General features: G+C 31.0%; 1 protein-coding gene across 3 annotated transcripts in view; it reads right to left on the minus strand.

Moving 5' to 3' along the window:
- LOC130677673 (mushroom body large-type Kenyon cell-specific protein 1) overlaps positions 1–17,325 on the minus strand; it is a 62,842-nt gene that overhangs the window by 44,035 nt on the left and 1,482 nt on the right. Inside the window, exon 1 of one of the 3 annotated variants that reach the window (XM_057484503.1) lies at positions 5,953–7,080. The exons of 1 other annotated variant lie outside the window; for it this stretch is intronic. The gene's annotated coding sequence lies outside the window, so the exon portion shown is untranslated. Of the gene's footprint in view, positions 1–5,952; positions 7,081–17,325 lie in introns of those variants that run through there. One more of the 3 variants, XM_057484505.1, reaches the window with a different exon arrangement.

Below are 17,325 nucleotides of genomic sequence, written 5' to 3' on the forward strand. Positions count from 1 at the left end.
TCGCATTAAAGACACTATTATAGAATGATTCGAATAAAATAAACGTGTAGAAAAATCTTTCAAATTAAAAATGCAATTATAAAAATGCGTCGAGCTCCTTTGTCGTGAAACAAGTATAGAAGTAACTGGCAGGCGTACCCGACCCTCTACCGTGTTCGCACTCTTCTTTTCTCGTTCTCTTTCTTTAACCCCTACTGACGAGACTTTAAAAAGCGACGAAAACTACTGGCGTGGATCACACTTATCTCTATTGAGCACCCTCTACACAAGTCTATGGCTGACTGCAACATGAAAAAAAAAAAATGCTATCGATCTCATACTTCTCTTCCCTTGAGTCTCAATTATCAAACATTTCAAAATATGGGAACCTTATGGAGGTGGTGAACAGTATACTTGAATTAAAAGTATAAAAAATCTCTAGAACGAAACACGACGAGTCTGAGGTATTGACGATGAATAGAAGAAGAATAGAAAATGAATTTTCGTATTAGCCAGTCACAAAATAAATAAATTTATATCTGAAAAGCATTTACTTCATTCAGCTTATAGACAGAAAAAGCAATTTTGCTCGTGTTAAGTAATAAAATTTTTGAAAAAATATAGAAAACGCTTATTCTATAGGCTATTTTTCAAATGTACCGTTTTTCTTGAGCTCAGAGAAATAAAAAACGATTAAATTTATACATTTTTGAGCTCCAAAATAAATTAGCAAGACTTTTTTTGTCAGTGTACGAAAGCTTGAATTCATATGCAAAAACTTTTGACAACAGATCCAACCCGTTTATGATGTACTCTCTAAAAACGAATTAGTGAAGATCACTATTTGCCAGTGAATACTCACTCATTACCAGTGAAAAGTATACCACTATTTAAATTAGTATACTCCACACAGAAAAAAATTCTCGACTGAAAGTAAATATTCGTGATTCAAAAAAATTTTTTTGAAAACCTAAATTTTCATGTACCTGAAGATCGGAACGTTTTTCGCGCAACGAAAATGAAAAATTTGTATAATTTACTGCTTAAGAGATAGTTGGGGGTGGCCTGCAATTTTCGGCTGAGATACTAGCGCAACCACGAAACATTTCAAAACTCTAGATCCAGTAGATTTCTTACTTTTCATTTTGTTTTTTGATTTTCGTTTCACGAAAAACGTTCCAATCTTCAGGTACATAAATTTTCTCGGATAAAGTAGAAATTTTTTCTGACCAAGACGAATTTTTTTTAACCAAGTCACATTGTCTTGGCTCAAGAAAATCTTGACTCGGTTCCTGAAAACATTTGTCTTCCAAAATATTTTCTTGATTCAAGATAACGTTTTTTTTCTGTGCATCATTAGTAAATAATGAATAGTCACTATTTTCATTATTTAAAATTTAAGAAAGTATATGATCTTAATGAAATCTTAGTTAAAATAGCATTTAAATATCAATGATTGTTTTGGTATTAATGAATCGTACCCGTTTGTAGTGATCAAGCGGACTAATACACGTCCCACACAGTAAAAAATATTGTGTATTTGTGTCGAAAACGGTTTGTGTTAAAAATTGTAGTGTGTTAAACTAACACAAAGTTTGTGTCACTTTATTTTGTAACATAAAAAATGTGTTATACACTCTTTATTAACACATTTTGAGTGTCACTGTGGAGTTCTATGCGCCCTCTTGTGGCGATATTTTAACATAATCTTTGTGTTAAAAAGGGGTTACACAAAGTTTGTGTCGAAATTTCAACATAAATTTCGTGTCAACCGTTTTTAACACACAAACTGTGTTGATTTTACACAATATTTTTTACTGTGCATAATTTCAGCCTATTACTTGACCAGAATTTCCAAATGAAATTTTCAGTCTTTAAAAATGTAATCCGGCTTAAGGTCTACCGCATCTAAGCGATTGCCCCTAGGAAGGCCTAATGAATCGGATCTAGTTTTTTAGGGTTTTCTTATGGTCATTGTGGTACACATGTGTCGTGTACGACATGCACAGGCAAATGCAGTATAGTAGAGAAACAATTTAGGTGGGAATGTAGGAAAAATGGGACGAGTGATAGGTAGTCAAATATAGTGAAACACCAATGGGTGATACTACTAAAACCACTGTGATATTATTATTACCACTTAATGAGAATAAATTTGATTGATTTTAAATAAATTATTGTTTTTCACGTGTACTCAAAGGGTATTAGTCTATATTGAATAATTATGAGCGCATATAATAGATTATTATCTATAAATATATACGTTTATGTCACAACCCGGAATTAAAACAAAGCTAATTTAGAATTAATCATTTAATATTAATACCGAATTAATTACTAACATTTGTTTCTCTTTTTACTCCATATAAAAAGTAACCACTTATTTTTATTATTCTTTTTAAAATTGAGTTGATTTACTTTTTTGAAGCTAATAAATAAGAAAAAAACAGAAAATGCAAATTAAATTAGTTTTTTCCGATTGCAATGAATGCAAATTTAATAAAAACATGAATATTTTCATATTCCTTAAAATTGAGGTCGAACCGAATTTTCTACTCTAACCTACTGAAATGCCGGGTGAATATAGCTTTCTAAAGCAGCTAGTAGAGCAAGATATACAAGTGTAAGATGATCATTATGGGCTTAGAAATATTTTATATTATATCATAGTGTAAAAAGTGCCATAGCAAATAACTAAATAACTAAAAAATTTAGTTAGTTCAAGCAAATTTTTATTTTCGAAACTATAAATCATTTTTTTAATCTCAAAATTAATTTACTATTGTCGTAACTGATATGTTTATTTGTATAATTGCCACTATCTGATTAAGAATGTCTACGATGACTTTGAACAGATCTTCAGTTCAGACATCATTTGTTCTCTCAGTGTAGATGAATCTCTGGACATTTAAATGATCTCAATTTCGCGCCAGATCTAACAGGCAATAAAACTCGTCATCAGTCAAAAATTCGTGTATTTTATTAAAAGAAGCTTTCATACTAAACGTTTTTTTATCAAGAGTAAAATGATACGCTCATATTTATCGAGATACACTGAGAAAAATTATTCACGGGTTCAAGCACATCATTTACTTTATGGATAATTCTTTGAATTAAGAAAGTATTTGTTGGATCAAATGGATATTTATTTAATTCAAGTAAATGTATTCAAGCAGAAATGACATTATATGTGATCCCGCTATAACGTATTTACTTACTCTCTAAAAACGAATTAGTGAAAATCACTATTTGGTAGTGAATAGTCACTTATTGCTAGTGCAAAGTATACCACTATTTGAATTAGTGATATACTTTTCACTAGCGAATAGTGAATAGTCACTAATTTCACTATTTCATATTTAAGAGAGTAAATCAATTAATTTTGTACTTGCAACTGTGAATTATTTTGCTCAGTGTAACAGTAAGTGAAGGATTTTTTTTTATTAGTAGTTCCTAAAATAGCGTGTATGTGATGAAATTATCGTGCACAAATTACTTAACAAATAAAGAAAACAATGCAGTCATTTATTTACTAATGATTTTAAGCAAACAGTAAGAAACGGCTTGTGATTGTGTTATAACTTTTCCTATCAAAAATATCATTTTTGAAACTGAAACCGAAACAAGTCGATTTACAAAATAATTCGGAATTAAAAAAAAATCGAGTTTTCATCAGATGCCGACGTTTTAAGGTTCTAAAGAAAGCTATTTTGAATATTTTCAGAGTAATATCCGATTGTCTATACACCCTAAAACCAATAAGTGTGTAAGAAGTGTATTATTGCAATGCACGTTAATTAAATGCGTTCCATGGTTAAGGCCATAAGCAAAACTATAGTTTTTCGTAATTTCTTGAAACTCATTTTACGGTGTCTTTAAACATTCTCTCTAAAAATGAATCAGTGAAATTTACTTCGAATTAGTCAATATTCACTGGGAACCTGCTGTAAGTATACCACTGGTTGATTCAGTGGTATAGCTGTAGAAATAGTGACTATCCACTGATTCGCAGTGAATTTCACTAGTTCATTTTTAGAGGGTTTATAGTTTACTCATGGCGATTCAATGTTATTCGGCAAGAGTGTTAATTTCGACTACACACTTGGTTTTACTATGTGTGTGTGAACCTTTTATAACTTGTTAACTAATCATCTGATCAAAATAGTTCTTGTGAAAAATCGAATAAGCTTTTCAGTCGTCAGCTTTCCTGTTCAGTTCAGATCATTCGATCATCAAACAAACTGAGATAATTAAGAAATAAGGAAAGTTTTTTTTTTTTAATAGTAACTAGATTTCTGAAGTCAAAGTGAATTATATTTTTCAACAGTAATTAGATTGTCTAAAGTCAGAGGTGTTTTGCTATAACGCTGTACATAAAATTTATAGCAATGATCACATTGTGTTGTACTTGAAAAAAATAGTGACTGAGAACTTGATTTATCTAGGATACAGTGCAATGTCTATTGAGATGTGACAAGAAGAAAAACAAAGAAAAACGATATAGAAAGAAAAGATTTCTTGGAGCAAGAAATATTTTGCATCACGAATTGAAAACAAACTTTTCTCAGCTGTAAAAAATTTATTGCACCAGAAATGTTTTCTCACCCTAATTTTTTGTTTTCGATTCATAATACAAAAAACTTGTTGGGGTAAGTAAAATTATTAGCGGCAATAAATTTGATTTTTCCGTGCAATTAAAAAATTAAAAAAATGCATAAGTTGAAACAAACTGTTGGACGAATTTAATACAGTAGAATGTGTTAGAATATGCGCATGCTTAACAGTGTTTTCCGGATGCGCGTTGGTCCATTCCGGTCTACTCACATTCAAGTTTGCAACGAGTAAGCATGTATGTACATTGAAGGCGCGACAGGTTTCCGCGTGCACGTGGTGCAGCAGATAACCGGTAGAGCATAACGTAAGAATTCTAACAATGAAACAGAAGACTGTCTCTCAATAGTTGCAATGTCTATTATAAAGCTACTCGTGCACTTTACATAAAAGCAAAAATTCAATATCAAGCTATTTTTCAATTTAACTCATTTTCAACTCAAATTTTTTACCCATGCTCTCGAAAAATTTTAGATAAAAGTGATCATCAAACTTCGCAAATGAATAATGCAGTAATTTAGTGTGGATATTGTGGCAATAAAAGAGCACGTAGAGGAAACAGATAGAAAGAGAAAAAAAAATTCATGATATACCACAAATGGCTGACAAAGGCTTATGTGATAAGAAAATGTTGTGAGCTCGTTTGTCAGTGCCAGTTTCGAATTCACAGTAATGCAGAGATATAGTGTATTATGTTTAAAAAAAAAAAAAAAAAGTAAATAAAAAAAAGAATAAAGAGAAAAAAACTTGGAAAGAGCGCAATTAATGAGGGGGGGGGGATAAGTAGCGTCGTCGCAGTGACGATTTTAAAGTATACTTTCGTCCATTTTGGAGGCCAAGAGTCGCATATTTAATAATTTAATATCAAAGTAACAATTACGTCATAAAAACTTTTTTTTTTATATTTTTTTTTTTGAAATAATATTTCGGATGCATTTTATTCTCTTACGCGAATATATGTGTATATATATATTCAAAGAGTATTTGATGTAGACTCCCTCATTTTTCTCTTTCCCCTCGTCGCTTGATTCTTTTCCTACTCTTTACCCTCAGATTCGCCCTTGTGCTTATGAGAATATTCGTTATGACGAAACAACAACTCGAAATAAAATCTTATAGTGTATGTACAGAATGAGGACAAGCATCACTGTCGACTCACTAAACCATTGTTGCTCGTTTACAGGGAGTACATAAAGAAATTACTCCGATATTAAATTTTCATTTTCGGTAAATAAATATACGAATGCTTGTATTTTATTTAACGTCATACGAAATAAGTTTATGTAAAATGAGGATAATGTATCAGAAATATGATGATATGATTAATTATTTTTTTATCTGTAAAAAAAAGTTGTCACGCACCTTCAATTGGATTTCTGATTCGATTACTTGATATCAAGCTTGCCGCTGATTATTCGATATATTTTGCTTTTCAATTTACCAACACATCCATTATCTGCTAATTTATTTTCATTAAACTCTCGACGAATTATAAATAAACTGAGTACTAATAAATTTAATTCACAGTGAGATACTCGCGCTGAGCAGCACAATACTTAAATTTTTAAGTAACTTGAGAAACACAACCACGATATTTTTTTCTTTATAAAAAAAAAATTAAACCGAATTAAAATATTAAATATAGAATTACAATCATAGGCATCAAAGATCACTGTGTCTGAGTAACTTATTTTAAAATATAATTTAACAGCGTGTTAATTTATATAAAATTTGATAATATGTTTTGCACATAATGTTATCGTTAAATTGAAAACGCGGATTTACCGCCGTCGGAAAGGAAAGCGCCAGCGCAAACTCGCAGAACAACGAAAACAAAGGGAACATCGTTGTTAGTCGTCAGCGTGCGCGGATATCATAACTATGGTTGTCTCGAGGGTTAACTTTTATATAAAACAACCTGTTGTGAATATGCTATTGGAAATAAATATTTGAATGTCTATTCACAGTAATTAACATTATCAGGTAATCGCAGTATCACGATTTAGTAGATTTAAAAACTAACTTTAACCGCGAACACGAGGACAATGATGACGTTTGTGAGCACTGATTGGAGTAAACGAGAAGCTCACTTATATTTTATTCACTCAGTAGTTTTCGTATTTTCGATTCACCTTTCACTGTATCGAAAGTATTTATTTATTTATTTAAAAACTTTAAACACTTTGTCACTCGAAAATTCACCCTCATTAACTTCCGTGCTCTCGGTTTCCACTCAGTATTCACTTATTATCAGTCGAATGTGTGATTATTCTCTCGTCTCAAAATTCCTCTGAGGTTGTTTTCTATGAGGACGTATACTAAAGGAGGCCACAAAGATAGAGAAAGAGAGAGAGAGAAAGAAGAGAGAGAGAGGGAGAGTACTCAGGGCTCTCCTGACTGTTACGTCTAGATATGCGTTTGCGAGTTGCGTTGGGTCGCGCTGCGCTCCCGTAACTGTATCCGCGTCCGTCAGCGCAACTTTCGTGCTACAAGCGCCTCCATCTGAGCAACCCCACCACTACCGAGGTTTCCTCGTATCCCGCCAACCACCACCGACATGAGACTTACCACTACATACTTTAATAAACTACTCGTGCGCCCTCCGCCGTCGTTGACGTCGTACCAAACTATTCCCAATGCATTTTCGTCCTCATGCACATGCACATGCACTCCACATACATTCAGAGCATTACTACTTCCATCAACGCTTCGTGTTTTAAGTAGTAGACACCAATACTACTAATGGACTAGCCGGATTCGTTTATACCACTTTCAGTATCCAACATACATTGTATCTTTCTTATACATATATTTATTGTGCACATATATATGCATATGTGCCGAATCAAAGATATTTGTATTGCAGTATTGGTGAATCGCAACGCAGAAATTATCAATAGATTAAATTCAATTTAAACTCCTAGCATTAAGGAAAAATTTTTTCAAGGTAAAATTTGTTAATCATGTATTTAAAGTGATGTAAATTATTAATTGGGAAATAAAATAATTCGTTTGATAAAAAAAAAAATTTTTGTTTGTTTTGTTCTGTGAATAAATATTTTCCTTTGGTTAAAATATTTTTTTTGCATGGCTTTGTGCTCTGCTTGATATCATAATGGCACCAATCCGTTGGATAGATATACTGTATGACCATGACACTTTTAATAGAAGACAATTCGTTGCATTGTACTTTTTATATACTAATATGATTAAAAAACTAAACTTTATACTAAATTTATCCTCTGAACAAATGTTAATATGATCTACTGTACTAACATGAGCGAAAATTTTTTTTGCTATGTAAGTGTTCGGTAATCTTAGAACTCCAACATCAGTGCGAAGCTGATTAAGTAAATAAATTACTCTGCGCAACAGCTCCACCCAACTTTGAGGTTATATCGATTTCTTCAGAGAATATTGAAATGTATAAATTTATAAGAAGAAGTTATGACAATTTTTATGCAACTGGATTTTTTTTATTTTATCATTACTTTTGACACAAGTCTACAGTGGCCTCACCCGAAACTTTATCATCCCAAGGTCGATAAAATGAACAGTTCTGATATTCATAACTGCTGGTCTTATATATATTTGATTGCTTATGATCCCGAAGTTACTCCAAGACAAAAGCCTTTGACGCAGTGAACTGCGAGAGTTTTAACATGATCACGATACAATGATAAGAACATCACTTCTTACTATGTATATTATACATATATTTATACATATATGTACTAATAATAAAGAAACTGAGGCAGAATAAAAAACTATTGTATGCGTAATTATTTTTTCTACAAAAAAAAGGATTTCTGGGTGCAAGAAATTTTTTATATTTGAAAATAAAAAATTTTTTGGAGCAAAATAAATTTTCTTAGAGCAAGAAAAACTTTTCGAGTCAATAAATTTTTTCTCGTCTTAAAAAAATTTTTGTTTTCAATTTATAATACACAGAAAAAAAGGATTTCTTAGTGCAAGAAATTTTGATTTGTCCCAAAAAAATTTTACTTGACTCAAGAAATTTGTCGAATTATAAAGTGAAAACTTAAAATTTTTTTGAGCGAGAATAAATTTTTTTAGAGCAAGAAAAAATTTTTTGAACCGAGAAATTTTTTCTTGTCTTAAGAAAATTTTTGTTTTCAATTTATAACACAAAAAAATTTCTTGCGCCAAGAAATTCTTTTCTTCTGTACAAAAACTCTCCACACTTTTTTGAAAGAATGCATTTTGACAAAATAATTGCCACGTATGTAAATTATTATATTAAGTATTCAAAAAGTCTCAAAGAAGTTATCAAAACATTCTAAACACTCGATCATTGTAAGAATCTTCTAGTAAATTTGTCTATTTTTTTAATGTCATGTGAAAGGAGTAAAATCATTTATTTTTAAACAGTTGCGTAACATAATGTTAATCCATATATCTGTATGTACGGATATATTTAAAATAATTGCCTGAATTTTCTCAAAAAATTTTTTACGACCGTGTAATGTGTAAAATACATGATGAAAATTAAATTAATTACATGACTTTCAGCTAGATAAGTTCAAATATTATTTTCGATTCGATTCGAATTCACAAGGCATCAAAGATGGCAGATTAATACTACTCATAAACAAAAAAATAACGAGATTAGATACCATAACGCAGTGCCTTGAAAGACCCGTGTGGCTCTTGATGCATCTTACGCAACATGTGAAAAATTAATGTCTTTCATAAAACAGAACTTAGAGGTTTGCGCCATTGGCTTTGTGTGTGGCATAAAACCAATTCCCTATACTTGACATTACATTCTATGGCGGCCTTCTAAACTCTCCCCCTTATTTACTACACATCTAAGCATCAAGCCTTTCTCTTCTCGTTCGAGCGAACCAATGCCTAAGCCACGTCCCGAAAAATGTCCGCCCACGGCGATTGCGGAGGTGGATTTTCGAGGTCTTTTTATACTGTTGCAGTAATATCACGCATTCTCAAATATTAGGTCCACCATTTTGTTAACTATTTTCACATTTAGAATTTTTTTTAATTTTTCGATTTCATAAAATAAAAATTCTTTATCGTGTATATCAATAACAATATATATATACGGATCATCATTGATAATAGATATGGTTACAATCGCATATTACAATCATTGATAATAATTTAAATGTATAGGTAATACTCGTAGTTTGGAGCAATGAATAAAAATTAATGAAAGGTTATTAAGTTGTAACAAAAGAAAGAACAGTATGAACGTGATCCAACGACTCTATGGCGAGCTCATGGTATAATATCGTGGTGAAGTTCTGCAACTACATTAAATTGCTGCCAGGACGTATACGAGAGAGAAAGAGTGATTGTGTGAGCGGTAGCGGAGGGAAATAGTCTTTATTGGCTATGTATGCATGTGTTTGCTTCAGGCTCGCGTGAGTTGCTCACCCGACTCGACATCCCGCAATACATGTGTATGTATTAAAGTCCTAGTGCGTGTGTCGAAGCCACGTGACGTCTAAATTCAGTCAGCCATTTTGGAGCATGATTCATTTGTTTAGAATGGGTCGGATAGAAGTGGAAGGCGGAGCCTCACAAAATCTTCAGGGGCATTAGAGCGATACAGTTTATAGATTAAACAGAAAAATGCTATTCATTGATATACCTATGACACTTAATACATCAAGATCATCCAACAAATTTACTTCTTTACAACGAAATCTCAATTTGCGAAATTTGTTTAATTTTGAAGATAAGTTTGGAGATCAATCTATCGAGGAAATATTAAACCACGACCATGAAATTATTCATTTGAAGCGATAAAATTATGCGAGCTCAAAAAAGAACAAGTATACATATACATAAATATATAAAAAATAAGCAATCCGGTGGAAAGCTGACCCAAAAATTAATGGTTAGACCATAGGTTATCATATGGTACATGGGTGCATAAAATATAAAAATATTACGAGAATTAAAAGAAATTCATTGTCGATTTCAAACGAAATAAAAACTGTTGCTCTTATTGTCTCATATGTCTCAAGGTCGAGCTCAGTAGGTCAAGCAAATTACCGGTTATTTTTTGTTCATCTGTTAACCAGCGAACTCGGTAAAAAGGCTTGGGCAAGTGGTCTGCTCGTCGCCAAAAAATTGACTTATTCTTTCTTTCGTAATTTCCAAGGAACCTCTGACTGTTTGATACTTTCATTGGTATATGTTGTACTGCACAAGTAACGACCCCGGCATTCAACGGGTATCCAGCGTGTCGGAAAGGGAACGGACGCCGGCTGCAAAGAGGCCTTGACCGTATATCTCTGCTTATCGTATCAGCCGTGGTGCACTATATACAGCGTCACTGTGCGTCACATATACGATGCAAACATTGTTGAAAAACGAATTGCAGTTGCAATGATGGAATGTATTCATTGAATAATAATATTAATGTTAAATGCTATCGTTAACAATTACTATTGACTATAAAATAAAATAACTAATTCGAAAAACTGAGAAAGAAAAATTTATATTGATTTCTACTGAACGAAATATAGGTAATAATTCAAACTTTTCATTTATCATTACAAAAGACATGGAAATTTATGGGGCACTTTGAATTTTCACAAGCTGAATTATTTAAATAATATATTATATGTTATGAAAGTTATCCATTTGCATATTAAACTTAATCGCCATGTTATGAATTTATAAATATTTAAAATTGCCGTACATGATATGCTTTTTAAAAAATATTAAGATTTAAAAATATTTTCAATGATAATGTCTTCAGGCTCAAAAAGACAGCGGGAAGTTCTGGAGCTGAACTACAAGGTCAGACAGATTGTTGCATTTTAAGCCGGTAGATGCTTTATGCGCTTGAATTTAAACGCATTGTATAAAAAAATATTCTTAAAATATCTCACGATGAATTACTATAAAAATGAGTACGTGAAAAAAAATAAGTTTTTTTATGTTGTATAGATTTTTAACATTTTACAAAAAAATTGGAAATATCAAAATCGATAAGTTATATTTTTGATATAATGATTTAAGTCAATGCCGACTTTTCTGTGTGTATAAATATATACACTGAAAAAAAAATAACTTTTGCGAAAACAATATTTGCTTAAGTAGTCATTTTTTTCTTTAAATTATGGCGAAATTATAATGAATTTGTACGGGATAGGTCAAAACAATTTGTATACCCGGTGCTCAAAGGCCACAAGAAATAATTATCGGCTTTGGGGTCGTAGTGCCCCAGTCTTCTCTGTAAAGAAAATTTTTGAATTTTTTGTATCTTTCCTTGAAACCTATATTTCGCTCAGAGTAAAATCTTCAGTATTATTTCTCATTTTTTTTTTAATTTTAGGAAATTCGTCATTTTCATTAGTCGATATTTACACTGAAAAAAAAAAATATTTGTCCCAAATACATCTATTTAGTTGTGGCTTTTTTAAAAATATTTCTTAATGACAAATAAATATATTTGGTACAACAAAATATGACAGCTGATTCAAATAATTTTATTATTTGACGAAAATATATAATTTATTTGTGGAAAGTAATTGATATATTTGTGGTAAAGATATTAAATTTGTGACAAATAACCTAAAATTTGGCGACACCATACATATATTTGAAGCCCTTATTTATTTGTAGCAGTTGGATCATTTCTTTACCACAAACAAATCACTTATTCCACGCAATTAAACTACTCAAATATATTATATCTTTCTCACAATTAAATATTCATTTGGCCATATCCAAATATACGATATTTTTGGCTCAAATAAATTTTAGTTGGCTCAAATAAATCTTTTTTTCAGTGTAGTAAGTGATGTAAATTTCGTTATCACCATTTTCTATTGGGTTCATCTCATCACAATAAAAATCTAAAACTTGTATGGAGAAGATATTAAGTTAAATGTATTTTAAATTGAAGCGTATTAAACAAGCTTACATCTGCAAAGATCACCAACTGATGTCACTGCTATATAGAAACGTTAATTGTATTTTTGTCCATGTATGAGTTAAAGCAATTAGATTTGAAAGCAATATTAATCGCATATGTAAATTAAAAAGGCCAACTTTTCTATATATATTTTCTATATCCAGAAAAGAAAGCTAACTTGAACCAAGAAATTTTTTTTTCCCTAATTTTTTTCAGAAACTAGTACATAACCATTTGATTAATTAGATATTTACATCATAAATGAAAAAGATTGATAACAAGCATAGTAAATTCTAATTTTGTATCACTCATACTGATCGCGGTCTTCTTTCTTAAAATGAATCAGTGAAAAGTACTGAAGATCAGTGAAATATTCACTGCGAATCAGTCCTAAGTATATCACTGGTTAATACTTGGGACTATTTGTGCAGTGAATGTTCACTGATTGGAGTACTTTTCACTAATTTTAAGAGAGTAGAGTATACAAAATATTGTACACAATAAAATCAAAATAATATTAGTTGGAATCAAGAAACTAAAATATATCAATTGATGTAAATGTAAGATCGTCAATTATAAGCAAAAACTGTTTCGAGAAAGAAAACTACGAGAAAATATGTTGGAGTTAGCCGGAAAAATGTTTGTATAGTACTCAAACTGTTTCTACTTGTTGCTCGTCGATCCTAGAAATTACTCTACCTACTACTATCGGTCTACGATCATTGAAAGGGGTTGAAAAACTCTGCGCGCCACAGAGCAAAGGAGAGACGAGGCTAAGAGTAGTACTTTTAGCGTCGTTTTTCCTGCTTTTCAATGGCACCGTGCCAACCACTCTAACGTTCATCTTGACGCCTGAAGATTAAAGCTACCGAGGTATATCAAAGAAACTCATACTAGAGTCTACTCGATTTTTTGCATTACACAATTGTACCATCGAAATGTTATTGTTGTTCTTGAAATTTCTTATTTATATAAATATAGTTTATTCTTGTCATCGTTATACATATTTTTGAAATAATTATAACAGACAAGAACGAAGCACCTCATTTTTACCCCCCCCCCCCCCAATAATAAATCCGTTCATACATGATTAAATATGAATATCAATGATCATGATTGGCTAATTTTCGGACTAAACCATATAAATGGACAATTAAATACATATATGCAATCATACAATAAGATAAAAAACATTTGTTGCGAACTATCAGTTTCCTCAAATGAGACGATTTTCACTCAAATATTTGAAGTCATTGAGCCAACAGCGACTTTGACGCGAAGACTAAATCCAATTCGCAGTATATAATTTTTTCTTTGTGTATAGAATATTTTTTCTCAGATACACATCCGAAAATTAAAAATATATTAGACGACTCAATCGTGCATGCAAGAAACGTTGATTGTATTGCACTCACGCTTAAAAAATTTCCAGTGATACAACACTCATGATGAACAATATTAAGTTTTATTATTATATCGCTGTTACTTCAGTAACAATGACGAGTTTCATCGTATTGCTCAGACGTTTGGTGACGATTATATTACATACAGCGCACTTCTTTTTACTACAGTACATATTAGTTACTTTTCTCACACGTTTTTATGTGCTTATATACTTAATAATTGTTATTGGATGAATTGACTTTGTCAGATAGTTATTTATAGTTTGAATAAATTCTGTACGCTTTTGTATTCCTAACATTTAAATATTGTGAAATTTATTATTAATATTATTATTATATTCTTTGTTACGTCATGTTGTGATTAAATTCATTTAAAAAATAAAGCAATTTATTGCTACACTGAGAGAACAATTTATTTGAGCAAAATAAGATTTGGTTCAGGCAAATAAATTCCATATTTGAATGGGCCCAATCAATGATTATTTGAGACAAATATTGGATGGTTCCGACTGCAGCGCCACCAGCCGTAATGTAATTTTTTTCAACCAAGATTAGTTAACTATAAATAAATATATATTTGAATTGAATAAATCATTTTATTTTATTTATTTATTTATTTACGTCATTCGGCAATTAGGGGAAGAGGGGGGGGGGGGGGGCAAAACGGGGTACCCCCAAAATTTGATAAAAAAAAATTTTATATTTTAAATGGTTTTTAAACATTCCAAAATCACTTGTGTAAATATAATTAAGCGTTATTTTGAATTTTTTTGGGTAAATTTTTTCAAAAATCAATTGTCAGTTGAAAAATATTAATGATGTTTGTTTTATGATAAAAACTATTAAAAATTTTTTTCTTCTTTTGTATCCAATGAACATGTAAAATATAATTTTTCTTCATGTAAATTACTTACAAAAAAATTCAACTTAATCAAATTCGTTTAAAATCCAGAAATTTTTTTTTTTTACCTTTTTTAGGGGGTACCCCACTTTGCCCGCAGAAATGAAAAATTTTTTTTTTCAACGGTAACTGAAAATTTCTTCTATTTACTTTGAATATCATTAAAAAAAAAAAGATTTAGCGTATTTGAGTCCTCGAAAACTTGGTATTTCCTTAAGTACCCGATTTGCCCCTCCTTCCCCTATACATTATTGAAACAATAGGTAAAAAATAAATGATAATAAACTAAAATTACAAATTGAAAAAACAGATAACATCACATGGATGTTAAAAAAAGTTATGAGAGAAAAATATAAAATAAAAGTAACAGCAATAAATAAAAAATATCACGGATAGGGTAGAGGTACCATTTGTGGCCATTGCTCCATTTTTGGACATTTAATCCTTTATTTTAATTAATGAAGAAGTGTAAAATAAAATTTTCATTTTAATTGTGGGATAGAAGTATCTTTAGACAGATTTAAAAAATTGATTATGTTATTGGGTCTGTTACAAATTATTTTTTTTTAATTTTTCAAGTGTCCAAAACTGGCCCTGAAGTGGCCAAAAACGGTACCTCTACCTTATATATATAATATCCAGCCGCTTTGCGACCAAGGAAGTGACAGTTGATTACATTACTAAATTTCTAGCGACACTTTCAAATTTATTAGCCGAAACACCAAAAATCTCAGATGCAAATTCGTTGAATAACTTTGATATTCTATACAGCGGAGCTCGCACACTGAAAAAAAGAAATATTTGTCCCAAATAAATCAATTTATTTGTGGCTTTTTCTTGAATATTTGTTAATGACAAATAAATATATTTGGTACAACAAAATATGACAGTTGATTCAAATAATTTTATAATCTGACGGAAATATATAATTTATTTGTGGTAAGTAATTGATATATTTGTGGTAAAGATATTAAATTTGTGACAAGTAACCTAAAATTTGGCGATACTATACATATATTTGAAGCCCTTATTTATTTGTAGCAATTGGATCATTTCTTTACCACAAATAAATCACTTATTTTACGCAATTAAACTACTCAAATATATTATATCTAAAGCATTTGATTGAATTAAATATTTATATCAATCAAATAAATACTTCTCAATAGTTTTAAATAAATCTATTTATTTGGCTCAAATAAAATGTTCTCTCAGTGAAGAAACTTCCACTTACCGGCTTGGTTGTGCGCATGCGAGAAAGTAGAGGGGATGCACGCGCCGTATTATGTCGTTTAAGAAATTTTTAGAGGTTATGAAGTATTTATAAAATATATCAAAAAATTCAGATTTGTAAAGTAAGAGATACAAATTCAAATTTAGAGAGAGAGAGAAAGAGAGAAGTCAGTTTTCGATACTTGTGCGAGGAAAAATGACTAAACTATGTTTGTCAGAAATCATACATTTCCCCCCACCACACATCGCTCGGAAATCAGACTTCCGCAGCCGGTATTACGAAAATTAATTTTAAAGTTAGATATGTGGTTAACAAAATGATAATTTTTATTGACTTTTTACTCAAGGAAATGTGGCCCTTCATGTTATTTTTTTTTCTCAGTTTTCGTGCCGCAAATGTCTTTATACTTATATATATGCTATTATTGATTAACGTAATTATCAAGTCGAATTTTGTGATAAAATCAATTGAATTATTGATTCAATGTTGACTGTCAAGAAATAAATGGGCAAATAAAATGAAACAGAAAAGATTAATTTTAGTAAATTTTCTGAGTGTTCAATTCCACTTCAATTACTTCATTCGAACTTATTCTACCTTGCAGCGATAAAAATAATTTTATCGATATTTATTCTTCGATTTTTAATCTTTTCTTCTCTTAATTACATAGTTGGCATGACAATTACATTAATATAAAGATAATTAATAAAAAATGTATAATCTAATTAAGAATATAAAAAATTACTTTCAACATGAATGACTAATGGATTGATAAAATACGATATTGTCAACAAGTTACACAGTAAAATTATAACACGTATATAATCACGATAAAAATTGATGATTTTCAAAAATTAATTCACCATCGCCAGATTGTTGGTTTGTTCGACGACGGATGTAATTATTTCTCATCCAAAAACATTGACCCCTCATAAACTCGTAAGTCTCCAGTGTTTCTGGGCGTGTGAATTCTCTTGCTTCCTCCCTAATACAATGAGTAAATTCGGTCGTCGCCCTCTGCAATTTTTTTTTCATTTGCTGTCCTCGTACACTGACCTGGGTTAACTTGCCGTACAGTGTCGAGTATAAAGCCTTCAGTACTACTGACCCCCTCCCCAAATTCTCAATAAAGTGCGTCACCCCTCTCTTTTGTCTGGCGACCAGCTGCATCACAGTTCTACCGCCAAACTACCGGGTACATATATATATACAACATTGAAAGTCGAAACGATCACATACTCGTGCATTCTTTGATGCAGAATGTTCAACGAAAGAGAATGGG

This window comes from Microplitis mediator, chromosome 11, assembly GCF_029852145.1.
Source record: "Microplitis mediator isolate UGA2020A chromosome 11, iyMicMedi2.1, whole genome shotgun sequence".
NCBI lineage: Eukaryota > Metazoa > Arthropoda > Insecta > Hymenoptera > Braconidae > Microplitis > Microplitis mediator.